Source organism: Argopecten irradians, chromosome 2 (assembly GCF_041381155.1).
Source record: "Argopecten irradians isolate NY chromosome 2, Ai_NY, whole genome shotgun sequence".
NCBI classification, from domain to species: Eukaryota; Metazoa; Mollusca; class Bivalvia; order Pectinida; family Pectinidae; genus Argopecten; species Argopecten irradians.
Window position 1 is genome coordinate 51971504 of NC_091135.1, and position 16714 is coordinate 51988217.

General features: G+C 36.4%; 1 pseudogene; it reads right to left on the reverse strand.

Annotated features, from left to right (window-relative positions):
- Nucleotides 1–5790: 5790 nt before the first annotated feature.
- Nucleotides 5791–14827, reverse strand: LOC138316708 (dnaJ homolog subfamily A member 2-like; annotated as a pseudogene).
- Nucleotides 14828–16714: the final 1887 nt, after the last annotated feature.

Below are 16714 nucleotides of genomic sequence, written 5' to 3' on the forward strand. Positions count from 1 at the left end.
TCCCCGTATTGGACCCCACCCCTCCTGCCCCCCAGGGGGTCAGAGCCAAAATTTATACAAGTTGTGTTCCCCTTCTCCCAAGGATGTTTGTGGCCAAATTTGGTCACAATCCATGCAGAACTCTTGGACAAGTAGCGATTTATAGGATTTACATGTACCACTAATTCCCCTATTGGGCCCCCGCCCCTCCTGCCCCTGGGGGGTCAGAGCAAAAATTTATACAAGTTCTGTTCCCCTTCCCCTTTCCCCAAAGATGTTTGTGGTCAAATTTGGTTACAATCCATGCAGAACCCTAGGACAAGTAGCGATTTATAGGATTTACCTCTATCTCCCCTATTGGGCCCTGCCCCTCCTGCCCCTGACGAGGCCAGGTGAGATAATAATGTCATTTGGTTGCCATAGTCTGAAATGAGGGGTGGCTGTGGTATTAATTAGCCACTGCCTTAAAGTTTCAGTAACTAGACTCAAAAAACAATGGGTAAAAAGCCAGCAATGTATGACATTTGACATTTAGACACAAAACAGAAATACTGTTGGTGCATAATATTTATTGAATTTCTCCCTCAAATAATGAAGAGGATTTACCATTCACTAACACAGGAGAAATATATACTGGTAAACCTTTCACAAGTTTCAAGAATATTCTTTATTTTATGTATGAACTATTTTATATAAATATCCAGTTCAATTTTCTAAATTAGCGGAAGGAAATAGAAACAATTAGGTTAATTAAATAATAATATTGTTGGTCAAATATGCCAGAATGGCTCACCTTCTACCTGGAAATCCTGGTACATGCCACTTGTTCAATATCTGGCCCTGACTTCTCGAAACAAAAGTGCAGACTTAAGTCAGAACTTAAGTTTTTCTCCTTTATGTAACTTATGTAAAATATTTTGACTTAAGTCAATGACTTAAGTTTGTTTCGAGAAATCGGGGCCTGATCCCCAGGTATCTTGGTTTCAGATTTAATCATACTTGAATAAACATCCATATCATTCATTCCTTTACCAATAAATAAGCTCTGTAGTGTTCAATCCATAAATACCTTGGATCAGAATTCAAAGTTTATGAGTTGCTAAGTATTAAAGTCTTTTTCACTACAGTTTAACAGAAGGTCTAGGTCATGCATGTGCAAAAACTTCAGTCAAGCATGCTCCAGGACCAATATTAGGTCTCCAGAATCATTAGGTTATATAAGAAATTAAAGTTGTTTAAAAAACAATTGTACAATGTGAATGAAGACATTCAATTATCCTGTTTATATAACAGCAAATACATACCCCATAATGAAACTTTAAACTTATATCAAGGCCTTGCATGCATATAAAAAAACACATACAAATGTTGGATGAACAACAATTTTCATTTGTGTACAAATGAGTTTTAAAAAATGAAAAATATCCACACCTTGATCATGATGCCAAAATGTTTTTTTATTTTTATTCCCCCCCCCCCTTCAATTTTTTATCCAAATTTCAAGATTTGTTCAGAATATGCAACTTAAATATCATTTGTTCAAATATACAAAATAACCATTGATATAGGACAGTATTAAGGTAAATATTCTTTACGCTTAAATAAATTATTTTTATAGTGGGATTTCTTTCGGCGACCTTTCTACATACTTTTTTTATACTGAATATCTTATCAAATAAATTTCAAGTGGAACCTGATTAATGTAAACTGCCATTTAAGGTGTTATTTATATAAGTTGTTAGGTTATAATGAAATATTAATGTTATTATTGAGCAAGTCCCCCTTATAACTACACGGTTTTGTGTCATGAAGGTGTAAGAAACACACTGATCAAAAACAAGTGTGTTCTCACTTCCTACAGTCTGTCAAATCAAGGTCCTACAACACTAAATGGGTGGAACTAAGGGAAATAACTCAAATAGATCAGAAGGTATGAAATCTTACCCAAACAATGCATCACCAGGCTAAGATACTTCTGATGTATCTCATATCTAAACCAAATCATGCTCAAATCAATTCTCAAATGAAATCTAGTATTCCTTATAAATACTGTAAATGATATCTTTATAGCTATTTGTGCTATGAAATTAAACGATACACCAGCTTTTATTTAGCAATTATTTCTCATGAAAACTTTTATGCATAACAGTCAATATATGATAACCTATTACCAGTAAGCATGGTCAAAAGACACAACAAATAGCACAACACAAAATTCTCTTTTTTATCTGGTGACTTGCATCCACATACTTTCTTCAATCTTGTGTAATGTAAACATACATAATTTAGTGCTGTTCGCACCAGAATATCCATGCAAATCATATTTTCACTATCTCGATTATGAAGCCATTATGGTGATTGAATTTATCATTGTGTTAATTGTTAGGCAATCAGCACACAGATAAGTTTGTTTACAGTAGAAGGTTGCTGTCACTATGACCACTAAAACATGATGGAACACCAACCTATACTTTCATCAAAAGCCAAAACAACAGACTGGCTGTCAGTTCTTCTATCCTCCCACTGCTTCTATTGCCAGCAGAAACACAACCCTATGGAAAGACTGTTGATGAGTTGTAATCCCTATCAAAAAGGCTATGGATAAATATCCATACATTTTTATTCTGCTACAACTATTAAAAGCAAATATAAATCTTTCAACTTCTACTAAAACTTAATCAAATAAAATAAAAGAATCCAAAATGGTTTCAAATAAAAAGCTGTTTATTAATCATCAAAAAAAAAAAAAAAAAAAAATCACAAATATTCTGGTTTTATAAAGACAAAAAAACGCTCGCAATGGTTTGACATACCAATTTTGTATGTCCAACAGTACATTATTACTCACTTTTTACAGATTGTTTCACCAGTAGAAAAATTATTTCGTCAGATTTCCTGGATTACTAGTAAATATCAAAATGACTTGTAAATACCTTTTAAACACTTAAGTGATTTATAAATAGTAACTTCAAACTTTGAAAGACTTTTTTCTTTTATACATTTTTCATTACAATTTCTCAGTTGAACTATAAAATTATAAGAAGTTGGTAGTATAAAAAGATCTTTTTCAAAGTGTTCAATATTTTGCTTTCTTCATTCCCAATTAGCAATCTTTAAATATGAGATTTCAATGATTACATAAACATATATGGAATTACAATGCATGATTACTCTTTTTAACATATTAAATATTGTTAAGGATGTATTCTTCTGAGGTTTTAGTCCCGTTGAAGTCTTGTTTCGACAAAGATCAAAGAAGTTATGAGATTTTCGAATACAATTGATCAACATCTATAGCAAGCTGCCAGTTGCAAATTTTGTCAATAAAATACATTTCTATATTTAGTAAAAAATATTGTACGGTGATTTTAAGAAATGGCCCATTTGGCAGCCATTTTGAAATTGTGTCTTTTTTTTGCTTTGAAATTGAGTAGAGCCACAGTTTTATCATTTTTTACTTAAATTACTTTTACTTAAATCATCACTGTGCCAGTATTTTTAGCTGTATCAAGCTAATTTTTGCTGTAAACCTTTACTAGGTTTGTTAATTAAGATATTGAGTATCAATGTGTGAAATGATACACTTTTGTCACTTTATTTTTACATTAAATGGTAATTTGAGTACTTTTATTTATTACTTCCGAAAAAATCGGAAAATAAACAAAATTTACAGTTGTAATTATTCTGCGGCAAACAAGTAAACACAGAGAACCCCCCATTTCTTCTGCCAGAGAAAACAACCATTTCACTATTGATATGCAAATTATTAACTAAAGTCTTAATTTCAGAAACTTTTTATGAAAGAGGGTTAGAATTGGGGCAAAAATTGCTGAAACTTGGTGCATGTTTTTAGTCTCGGGAATTCGTAAGGGTAAGGGATGCCTTGATGTTGTTTAGTCTGAAAAAAATATACTTAGTCTTCTAAATCATAATTTGTATATTTTTTAAAACAAGGACTACTGAAAATAAATTCTTCAATCACCCTCGTTGGAATTATGAGGACTTTAATTCTCGTGTGTTAATATTTTAAAAGTTTCAAAACTTCCCAAAAGACATTCTTTTGTCAACTATGCTATCTTTGAATGACAAGAGCTAAATAAACCTACCACACAATCTGATTTTTTTTCTTCATTTTCTTATTATGGTATGATAGCTGGCTTTTTTCCCACAAATTTCTGATGAAAATAAAGTTTGAATACAGAAAAATTTAAATTTCATATGTTGCAATGTCTTTCACAGATCCAGCCCAATAGACAAATATTTGTAAGAAGCCACAAGTTTCACAAAAACATTTGCATTGTTGAATTTCTGAAACAACACTTCTCCATTTAAGAGACTGAAAAGTTAATGATTTGATCTTGTGAACACGGATTTTCATGATTGGGTTAAACAAACAATGTTCACCCATTGGACATTTGTTAAGTTGATATTCGGCTTTTGATATAATTCGGACCTAAATATACGTCATTGCGAGGATAAGAGAGAATATAATATATTGAAATGGCAATGCAGAATAACTACTTGAAAATCGCAGTTGTTCCTGTAGTTCCAAAGGATCATCCATTAAATGTCCAATAATATATCAATGACATATTATTACTTTAACAAGTAATACTTCATACATTCTATTTTAAAAAAAAAAGTATGTTGCACTACAATAAAAATGGACTTCCACATTTAGTATGACTTTCGAACGCACCCCATATCCATTTCATTCCGTAAAAAATGGCGCCGATGTCAAATTTGCTCAATACGGAATGTTCCTCCAGGATTAATGTATTTCAACTGGTTTTCTTGGATATAGTGAATTTGAGATTTTTAAAAGCTGTTCTTAAAGACTGAGTAAGGAAATTACATTTTCTAACACAAAGTTTTCATTGATTTTCATTGTCCGTCAAGTGAGAAAAAAATAAAATGTTGATCTGCCGCATTTGTTTTCAAGAGAAATAAAAAATATTCCCGCCGCCCTGCACTGACTTTTTAAAAAAGTGGACATGGCCTTAGAGAAACTATCAATTATTTTTTTTTGGCCTTACAGGTCAGAAAATGGTTGATTTTCTCTGTCGGAAATACGCAAAATATTGCCGATTTTTATAACTTTATTAAAAAAAATTTGCACAAATTACTTGAAATATCGTAAACAAACTAATATATATCTGAATCAATTGGCTCAGTCAATATAATTTGCTCTGGAAAAACACTGTTATTTTTCTTCTTTGTTCCTGCCGTTCACACCCCATTCACCGCTACTTTCACTTTCTATCGTTCTGAGTTTTGTGTTTGTTGTTGTGGGATGTTTGTACATTATTTAGCCGGGTTGAAAAAATGCAAGAAAATAATCTATCAACTTTACTTTGACAGTATATTAAAAGGTTTTATTGAAGTTTTGACAACAAGTTTCTAACAAAATTTATCAACACATCACGGCTGTAAACTTGCCAGTCCATTCCAACCACGGCGTCAAGTAATGGCAATAGTACGGGGACCTCATCGTTCTTCATGACCGTCAGATTTTCGATTGGTCAAATTTTGATTAATAAAACATCGTCTAAAGCATTGTCAGATTATATGCCTCTTTTAGGCTGTGAATTATATCTTAAACTATCATGACATTCGTACTATATAATTACAAAATATCTACTGTAATATCAACAACAGAAGCCATCGATGGCGTCCGTGGTAACATGAGTGAAAGCAGTGAACACCACGTGTGATTTTCTCGTTAATTTATTCAGAGTTTTATATAGTAACACTGTGCCGACTGTTTTTTTATTGGGTAGAAAAATTTGGTCACGTCTATAATTTATATTGTTAAAGGCTGAACATGGGTGGCGCTTTTTTATCACGTGATTCCGAAGCTAGCAAAACATTGATAGTCAAAGAAATGGCGTCCAGAGTCGCTTGCATCGAGATCGTGTGAAGGGCGTCCAGAGGCGTTACATGTGGCAGGGGTAAGGGTCCAAAGGCGCTTACATTATGGGTTAAAGGGTTACTGAGTATCGTGAAGGCTATAGCAAAACAGTTTTTCAAATGAAGATACAACATCTGAGATTTTTTTTGCTAAATCCCCCCCCCCCCCCCCCCCCCTCCGCCCCCACCCCAAATAAAAATAAAACTGAAAAACACAATCTGCGCAATATACGCAGGTGCACACTTTTTTGCGCAAAAATATGGGTATTGCATTTGATAAAATGAAATCATACTGAAACAAAAATGATTCCTACCTATGTAACTTGTGTTTTGGGCGAAGTTTTGTGGTGGGAAGGTGATATCAAACTTGACTAAAAGGTCTCCTTTGTCAAATGGGATCTTGTACTAAAGGCTTTCCTTCTCCTTTTATTACATTTTACAGCTCCTACAACAGGGCTATCATGTTGTTGTATTGGGTTAGTTTAATGAATTAATACAGCAAAAATGATGATATCTTTCCAATGTTTTAAAGAATTTCAGTTTGTCAGACTAATGTAATCAAATGTTAATATGAATTTCTTCTAATGAGTAGGAAGAAACACAAACTTTCCAAGAAGTCATTTTCAACTGGTGAAAGTTGTTGTGAAAAAAATGTAGACCCCCACCTCTCCAGTAAACTGACCTATTGTATAGCCCAGTAGTTAAAAGGATTACCTGGATGTATGACATCACCAGGGGGACTTTTGACGAGTAAATCTCTACATCTAAATGTTTGAGTGTAAACTGGAAACCACAGAGAGCTTCTGTGAGGCTAAGGTTGTAAGTACAGAAGAGGTTTTCTCCATCACGTGTAGGTATAGCTCGTGTTCCTGTTGCTTCAGCACTATTATAACATCACCAGGCTCCATATCGGGCTGTAACAAACAAAACATTGACTGAGAATATCATAGCCAAAGAAAGAAATTTAATGAGTAACTTATAAAACGAAAACAAGAGGCCCAGAGGGCCTGTATCGCTCCACCTGGTTTTTTTGTTAGTAATTATCACAAGACTCAGACAATTTGAAAAATAAGCAAAATTGACTCCCAAAGTTTAATTTTGAATCACAACCATACAATGATGCTAGTGATACCATACAAATATGCTATCCAATACATAGGTTCAGAGACAAAGTAATTAATATGAAAATAGTAGCCTAATTGACCTTTTGACCTCGCATCTATTGCCGTCTAAGGCCCCGGGGGTCAGCCCTATCATTTGTACAATTTCAAATCCCAACCCTATAAGGATGCTACCATTGCATTATAAGTGCTCTTCCATTCTTAGTTGCAGAGAAGAAGTCGTTTATATGGAAATAGCTAAATTTTGAATCCAAACCCTATAAGGATGTTACCATTGCATTATGAGCGTAATCCCATGTTTAGTTGCAGACAAAAAGTCAATTTATATGGAAATTGACCACTTTTGACCCTGCCCCTCAGGCCCCCGGGGGGTCAGCCCTATCATGTGCACAATTTTGAATTCCCACACTATAAGGATACTACCATTGTATTATGGGTGCTATACCGTGCTTAGTTTCAGAGAAGAAGTCGTTTATATGGAAATAGCCAAATTGGCCCCTTTTGACCCCCCCCTCAGGCCCCCTGGGGGTCAGCCCCATCATTTGTACAATTTTGAATCTCCATCCTATAAGGATGCTACCATTGCATTATGGGTGCTATCCCATGCTGGTTTCAGAGAAGAAGTCGTTTATATGGAAATAGCCAAATTGAACCCTCTTGACCCCGCCCTCAGGCCCCCGGCGGTCAGCCACATCATTTGTACAATTTTGAATCCCCAACCTATAAAGATACTACCATTGCATTATGAGTGCTATCTCATGCTTAGTTTCAGAGAAGAAGTTGTTTATATGGAAATAGCCAAATTGACCCCATTTGACCCCGCCCCTCAGGCCCCGGGGGTCAGCCCCATCATTTGTACAATTTTGAATCCCCACCCTATAAGGATGCTACTATTGCATTATGGGTGCTATCCCATGCTTGGTTTCAGAGAAGAGAAGTCGTTTTATATGGAAATAGCCAAATTGACCCCCTTTTGACCCCACCCCTCAGGCCCCTGGGGGGTCAGCCACATCATTTGTACAATTTTTAATCCCTACCCTATAACGATACTACCATTGCATTATGAGTGCTATTTCATGCTTAGTTTCAGAGAAGAAGTCGTTTATATGGAAATAGCCAAATTGACCCCATTTGACCCCCGCCCCTCAGGCCCCGGGGGGTCAGCCCCATCATTTGTACAATTTTGAATCCCCACCCATAAGGATGCTACCATTGCATTATGGGTGCTATCCCATGCTTGGTTTCAGAGAATCAGTCGGTTCATATGGAACTAGCACCTAATGTACCCATTTGACCCGCCCCTCAGGCCCCAGGTGGGACATCCCCAACATTATTTACAATATTGAATCCCCACCACTATTTGGATGCTACCATTGCATTATGTTTGCGTATTCCATGCTAGGTTTCATACTAATTCTTAACTCGTTAAAATAAAATTACCAATATTGTTCCAATTCCATTTTGGCCCTGATAATATTAACATTAACTTAATATAAGCTCATTTCATACATACAACAATATTCAATCATTTAAAATTATAGAATACTATTTAATACTTGACTTCTTTATTCCTTTACGTTTTTTTTTTCATTTTACACTTTCATTATATTCTTTCTTGACGGACGGACCTAAAATTAAAGTCCTTTTTCCTTTATTAAATCGGACGTTCTTTGTTTCGACGCCACGGTATGGCATAAGCTCACCTTGGTCCTTCGGACCAGGTGAGCTAAAAATAAAACTAAAACGAAATCATAAATCATTAGTGCTAATAAAGTGAATGTTTGCACATGTAGCCCTGTTGACAGTTTGAAACTTGAGATTAATCAGATCAGAACATAATACAGTCAAACCTGTGTATAAAGGACACCAAGGGGAAAAGGCTTAAGTGTCCTTTATAGACAGGTGTCAGTGTTTTGACAAGTTATGCCCCATGACTATTACAACATCAAACACACAAAAATCATTTTGATTCCTTTAACCACTCAAATTCTATGAAGAAGAAGAAACAAATATAAAATTCAATTAAATGCATTACAAAAAATATTTATCACATATTAATTTGGGCTGATTAGCCTCATGATTAATATAGATATTCTTATAAAACAGAGAACATCAATTTCCTTTTTATTTATTTAGTGAATTGGCCAATTATTTTTAACTGTCTACACGTTGATCAAGGGACAGAGCCTTTCGTGAAGGTTTTGAACAAGCCATAATATCGTCTGTGTTTGTAAAATCCCAAATAAAAAGTGGCACAAAATGAGAAAACCGATGTTTGGGCTTGTTCAAAAAATTTCCATTTGGGGTTGACAATATCTTGGAAGATTCCATCTTTTCGCCACTCATTGGTCCGTACATGTAATTGTTCTAAAACACATTGTTAATGAGCTGAGTAAAGTGTCCACGCTGTCTTGAATCTCTGTTATTTCAGACAAAACAAATGTAAAACACATGTAGTCATGAACTGGCTGACATCAAAAAGTCGCTTTACAAACAATGGTTCACACCCAACGAGTCCGATGGTGTATTCCAACACAAATATAATGCAAACCCAAGAGTGTTACAAAAGGTGACGTAAGGGAAATAACCCTAATTGACTAACGCAGAAGAACATTACCAATATGGCTTCCTTTGTTGTTTTACCGATGCACAGGTTCAGATAAGATGTTCGCTGTTTGTATTATAGGGTTAATTTTAAGTGTCCGCTTTCTTCATAGAAAGTGTCTGCTATACACATTCAATTCATACAGTGATTTTCATTCAAACACAATGTCTTTTTTTGTGTCCACTATACTGTATATCTATGTAGTCTAACTTCTACTGAAAGCTTATGTTTTTTCGAGTGAAAGTACCGACGTTCGAAAAATTTATTTTGTGTCCCTTATATGGAAATTTTTACGGACTTACGGACTAAATTTAGTGTCCGCTGTCCGCTATATACATGACATTTATATAGTGATTTTTGTTGGGGATTCCTAGCACAGTCCGTTATGGACAGGTGTCTGCTATATAGAAGTGTCCGCTATTGCAGGTTTGACTGTATGATGTGTTGTATATTAAATTACATACCAGCTGGTCACCTTCCCATCGAAAGGTAATTTTCTGGTTATCCTTCATGCCTTTGTCCACATTGACCTCAAGGATCTTTGTTTGATTGACCACTTTCTTTCCTTTACAGTCTTTACACTTGTCCTTCTCATTAATAGTCTCACCTGTAAACAATTATAGTTCTTTACGGACTGCAAAAATGATTTTTCAAAACAAATTTTGCCAATTTGGGGTCATGTGTATAGACTATTTAAGAAAATAAAGACTATCAGGGCTTTTTTTGGGCCGATAATGGGGCCTTGATCCTAAGTTATTTTCTGTTTTCCATTTCACCCGTTTTATTCTCAAAATAAGGTTAAAATGTTCATTCCTAATTCAGCCAGAAAAACCCCTCTAAGTTCAGTGCAGCTTATCAGGATATTTAGTTATACTCAGTCATTTTAGGCTAGAAATATTGTGTTATGGTATTGTTAGCCTTAAACCAGAAATTGAATATGTCTAAATTACCTGGTATGTTCATACAAGAGATCCCCGAGGGATCTTGACGCCCACCGAAGAATGATCTATGTCTGACAATGGGAAGAGGGATCTTTTCCTGCTTTTCAAACTTTTTCCAACATACTACATATAAAATTTAAGACAGATCGCTTCATTACTTTCTGAGAAACAGCGTTAAAATCCAAGATGGTGGTCGTTTGGCTATCTTGTTGACCAATCAGTCCCGAAGGTACTATGCACAACTAGGGCCCAAGGGGAACCTACACATGGAATTTGAGAGATATCCCTTCAGTAATTTCTGACAAAAAGCGATAACTATCAAAATCCAAGATGGCTGCCAGTCGGCCATCTTGTTGACCAATCGGTCCAAAAATGCAATATGCGCAACTAGGATCCTAGGGGAACCTACATATGAAATTTGAGAAAGATCCCTTCGGTGCTTTCTGAGAAATTGCAGTAACAAACTTTAACTATCAAAATCTAAGATGACCGCCAGTCGGCCATCTTGTTTACTGATCGGTCCCAAAATGAAATATGCACAACTAGGGCCAAAGGGGAACCTGCAGATGAAATTTGAAAAGGTCCCTTTAGCACTTTCTGAGAAATAGCGGTAACAAGAATTGTTAACAGACAGACTGACTGATGACGGACCACTGACAAAAGGAGATTTGAATAGCTTACCATCTGATGATGGTGGGCTTAAAATCATAAAAGATTATGTTGAGTCATTTCACTAAATAATTGGCAGTGTATATATATATCAGTGGCATCACCCTATGTGACTTATAAATTACAAGTAATTTATGGTGAACACTATGTACCACTACTGATGATGATGAGTTAAATATTTACCTTCTCCATGACAGTCTGGACACACAGATTGCATTTGTTGGACCATACCAGGGCCAAGTTGTCGGAGTGTTACCTTTACACCACGGCCATTACATGTCCTACATCTGTGCATGGCACCTTCTTTTCCACCAGATCTAGAAAGAAAAGAGACACATCTTCAATTTTCAAAAAACACTAGTAATTCTTAACAAATGTAAAAAGAATCTTTGTAATGCTAGCATATTTCAATGTATAGAAAATAAAAAGAACCAATTTGTTTTTCCTAGTTTCTTAATTAGCCTAGGCTGTAATTATGGCTGCCCAAATTATTGACACTAAGTCTTACTAACAATACTTACCCATTGCATTTTGTGCAAATTACTGTTTTGCTGAGTTGCAACTTGGATGTTTTCCCATTATATAGGTCTTCAAGTGTTACTCTGAAAATGAAAGTTATAAATGATGCATACTTATTACAGATGTTTATTGTTGTCAAAATCCTAATTAAGGATACAGTGGATAAATAACATGAAAAATTTTACCTTGAAAATGGAATTGAAATTAATATTCATAAGTTACTTTCAAAATACACATTCCATCAAAAATTCTAACAAAATCCAGGACTTCAGTTCATGATAAACATCTACACATAATTGGAGACTCCAATTTATAATTCCTTCCACTTTTTACTGGTAATAATAATATTAGCAATTTTCCTGAAAAATCACAGAAGATACAAAATCTATGTTTCAGGGAATAACAGTAAATATATTTATTAAACGGTTAAATACCTGAGAGGGTGAAGTGTGTCCTCGCCCTTCCTTCTACCACGTCGTCCTCCCATTCCACCCATTCCCATTCCTCCCATACCAAATGGACCACCACCAAACATTCCCCAAAACAAATCTCCAAACATGTCTGAGAAACCTGTAATATACAAAACATTATTTCTAAAAACCAGCTTAGGGTTGGACAAACAAAGACAAACTTGATATGATAGAGTCTACTGAAAACAGGAAATATCTTCTAATTTGTGTCCAGGAACAACATAAAATTCTGACACTACACATTATCTGCTACAAGAACGGAATTATCAGAATAATGCTTAACATAATATTTATCAACTACTAAGGTATTATTTCTGATCATTCCAAAATATTCTTATCATTAAGTTGAACAGAAACCGATGGCAGTTATGATATTCATTTTACCTCCAGCACCGCCACCTCCACCTCCTTCTTTAAGTCCTTGAAGCCCAAACCTGTCATAGGTTTCCCTTTTCTCAGGATTAGAAAGAACTTCATAGGCAAAACTTATTTCTTTAAACTAGAAAAAAAAATATAATAACTAAACATCAACAACTAAGTAATGTAACAGACTTGTAATGATATAATGCATGCAATGCCTACAAATTTAGGTTATTACTCGAAAATGTGTAACGTACATTACTTTTCTAGCAATTAACAAGAGGCCCAGAGGGCCTGTATCGCTCTCCTGGTTTGTAATGCCAAGTAATGTTCTGAATACAGGTTCATTGTTTATTTTCTGAAGGAATTTTAATATTAACCTCTAAATCCCCTATTGGGCCCCACCCCTCCTGCCCCCAGGGGGTCAGAGCCAAAATTTATACAAGTTCTGTTCCCATTCCCCCAAGGATGTTTATGGTCAAATTTGGTCACAATCCAAGTAAAACTCTAGGACAAGTAGTGATTTATAGGATTTACCTCTATTTCCCCTATTGGGCCCCACCCGTCCTGCCCTCCGGGGGCCAGAGCCAAAATTTATACAAGTTCTGTTCCCCTTCCCCCAAGGATGTTTGTGGCCAAATTTGGTTACAATCCATGCAGAACTCTATGACTAGTAGCGATTTAAAGGATTTACCTCTATTTCCCCTATTGGGCCCCGCCCCTCCTGCCCCCGGGGGACCAGATCCAAAATTTTATACAAGTTCTGTTCCCCTTCTCCCAAGGATGTTTGTGGCCAAATTTGGTTACAATCCATGCAGAACTCTATGACTAGTAGCGATTTAAAGGATTTACCTCTCTTTTCCCCTATTGGGCCCCGCCCCTCCTGCCCCCGGGGGACCAGAGCCAAAATTTATACAAGTTCTGTTCCCCTTCACCCAAGGATGTTTGTGGCCAAATTTGGTTACATTCCATTCAGAACTCTATGACTAGTAGCGATTTAAAGGATTTACCTCTATTACCCCTATTGGGCCCCGCCCCTCCTGCCCCCGCGGGACCAGAGCCAAAATCTATACAAGTTCTGTTTCCCTTCCCCCAAGAATGTTTGTGGCCAAATTTGGTTACATTCCATTCAGAACTCTATGACTAGTAGCGATTTAAAGGATTTACCTCTATTTCCCCTATTGGGCCCCGCCCCTCCTGCCCCCGCGGGACCAGAGCCAAAATTTATACAAGTTCTGTTCCCCTTCCCCCAAGGATGTTTGTGGCCAAATTTGGTTACATTCCATTAAGAACTCTATGACTAGTAGCGATTTAAAGGATTTACCTCTATTTCCCCTATTGGGCCCCGCCCCTCCTGCCCCTGGGGGATCAGAGCCAAAATTTATACAAGTTCTGATCCCCTTCCCCCAAGGATGTTTGTGGCCAAATTTGGTTACAATTCATGTAGAACTCTATGACTAGTAGCGATTTAAAGGATTTATCTCTATTACCCTATTGGGCCCCGCCCCTCCTGCCCCCGGGGACCAGAACCAAAATTTAAACAAGTTCTGTTCCCCTTCCCCCAAGGATGTTTGTGGCCAAATTTAGTTACATTCCATTCAGAACTCTATGACTAGTAGCAATTTAAAGGATTTACCTCTGTTTCCCCTATTGGGCCCCGCCCCTCCTGCCCCTGGGGGATCAGAGCCAAAATTTATACAAGTTCTGTTCCCCCTCCCCCAAGGATGTTTGTGGTCAAATTTGGTTACAATCCATGCAGAACTCTATGACAAGTAGCGATTTATAGGATTTACCTCTATTTCCCCTATTGGGCCCCGCCCCTCCTGCCCCCGGGGGGTCAGAGCCAAAATTTATACAAGTTCTGTTCCCCTTCCCCCAAGGATGTTTGTGGCCAAATTTGGTTACAATCCATGCAGAACTCTATGACTAGTAGTAATTTAAAGGAAATGTTGAAGGACTGACGACGGACGCCGCGCCACGACATAAGCTCACCGGCCCGGTGAGCTAAAAAAACTGTAAGAAAACTTGAAAATTAAAAGGTGACAGAAACTAAACCTTGCCATAAAATGAAGAAATTCAGAACATTAGAAAAGTAGAATTCTCACCTTATCTTCAGCTGCTGGATTCTTATCGGGATGGAATTCTTTTGCCAACTTATAGTACGACTGCAAAAAGAAACATTTTAATATATTATTTTAATAACTTGACTGGGTTTTTTTTTAAATTGCAACTCAACAAATTTAGTGATAAAATTACCTACAAATCATTCTTAAAAATGATGTGCTTATGCCATTGCCCAAATTAAAAAGATATGAGCTCCCAGTACAGTATTCTCCTTCATACTAACTGCAGGTAAATTATAGCTTATCATTACTTTGTGGATTTAAAAATACATTGGCAATATTAATATTCACAACCAATGCAAAAACATACACCTTACTATTCACTTCCTAAGTGGATATTAAACACTTTACACATTGGAAACTTGTATAGTTATGAAATGGGACTGAATTTTTCAGATAGATCCCGGTTCTAACTGGTCAGGTAGTCACTACATTATCCCTTATTACAGGACTGGAGTCCACAGTGAAATTCAAAGTCTTTTGAGATTTGTCTTGGAGGGTGTCTTTGAGGGCAGAGACTTTGAGAACAGGTGACTGCATGGTCATGTCATCACGAGGGGAAAACCACTAACTTGCGTATTATACGCAAACTGGAGTATAATACCCCAATCATTGGAGTATGGTTTTGTTACTAAAAATAACTAAAAAAGCTTTAAAATGCACTTTTCCCAAATATTTTCACAGATTACATTTATTTAACTATGAAACAGTACACACATGCAAAAATTTGATTCATTTGCATGTCAGAAAGTATTGAAAATAAATGCAATACTTTGAGAAAACTCAGAAAAGTTGCATCAAGTTCATAAGTAACAAACGATACTATTGCACATATTTTAGTAATTGCACTTTATCTTCTACTTCTACTTTATAATGAAACCTTCAACAGGATGAAGATTATGTCATATGGTGGTGTGCTAAATACCAAGGATTGAGTAGAAAAAAAAATTGTGAATTTTTTGGTAGTTTTGTGAGGGCTGTTTTGAAAGCTTCGAGTTTCGTGATTTTACAAATATCTTGATGTAAACTGTTCCAATCTGATATGGCTCGTGGGAAAAATGATTGTTTTCTGACTTGGGTTTTACATGAAGGGACCTGGATGGTGTGAGCTTGGGAGTGCCTGGTGAGACAAATAGGAGCTACAAGTGCGTCCTTCGATATGTCGATTTGATCATGCACAACTTAGTATCTTGAAGAAAGTGCAGAGGCGCGTATCCTTGCATTGCTTCTCTAAGGCTGGCTAACCCAGACTGCTCAGCATTGAGCTGACACTGGACATGTTCCTGTGTCTGTTGGTGACAAAGCGGGCTGCCCTACATGTTGTACCATCTCTATCTGATGTATGTCAGTCTTTGTGTATGGGTCCCAAGCACTATAGGCATATTCTAAAGATGGTCTTACTAAAAACATATTGGCATGTATTAATGTGATTTTTTGAAAAGTATAACAAAAGCTGAGATTTCAGCAATTTAGGTTTTTTTTAGTAACAAATCCCAAGGATTTATAAGTGAGAAGGATTCGTGACTGTCTCTTTACACAACTGAACACCACGCGAGACGCCTATGAACCGGGAATAAAAACTGCTTTTCTCAACAAATACTTGTCTTATCGAGTCAAACGAAGCACCAATGTAAAGTTTATTAAATTTCACAACCTTTATCACTTGCTTTAAAAACGGAAGATTTAGGAGACATGTCTTAAATCTTCGTTAAAAAATAAGACAGCTCATGAAATGACGGCTCCGCATCAGAAAGAAAGACAGTAACCCTCGGACCCGCAAGCTACATCAAAGGCTACGCCGGCGGATATCAAAGGAAAATCACGGTCAGTGCACAAACACAAAAGCTCCTTCATTGTACTCCCCCAAAACCCAGTGTGACTTATCCTTCTCATATATGTCCTTGCAAATCCATACTGCAATGGGTTATAATACTCTAGTTTGCGTATAATACGCAAGTTAGTGGTTTTCCACGACTTGATCATAGGACAAGGACTCACTTGATCATTCATTGCTCAA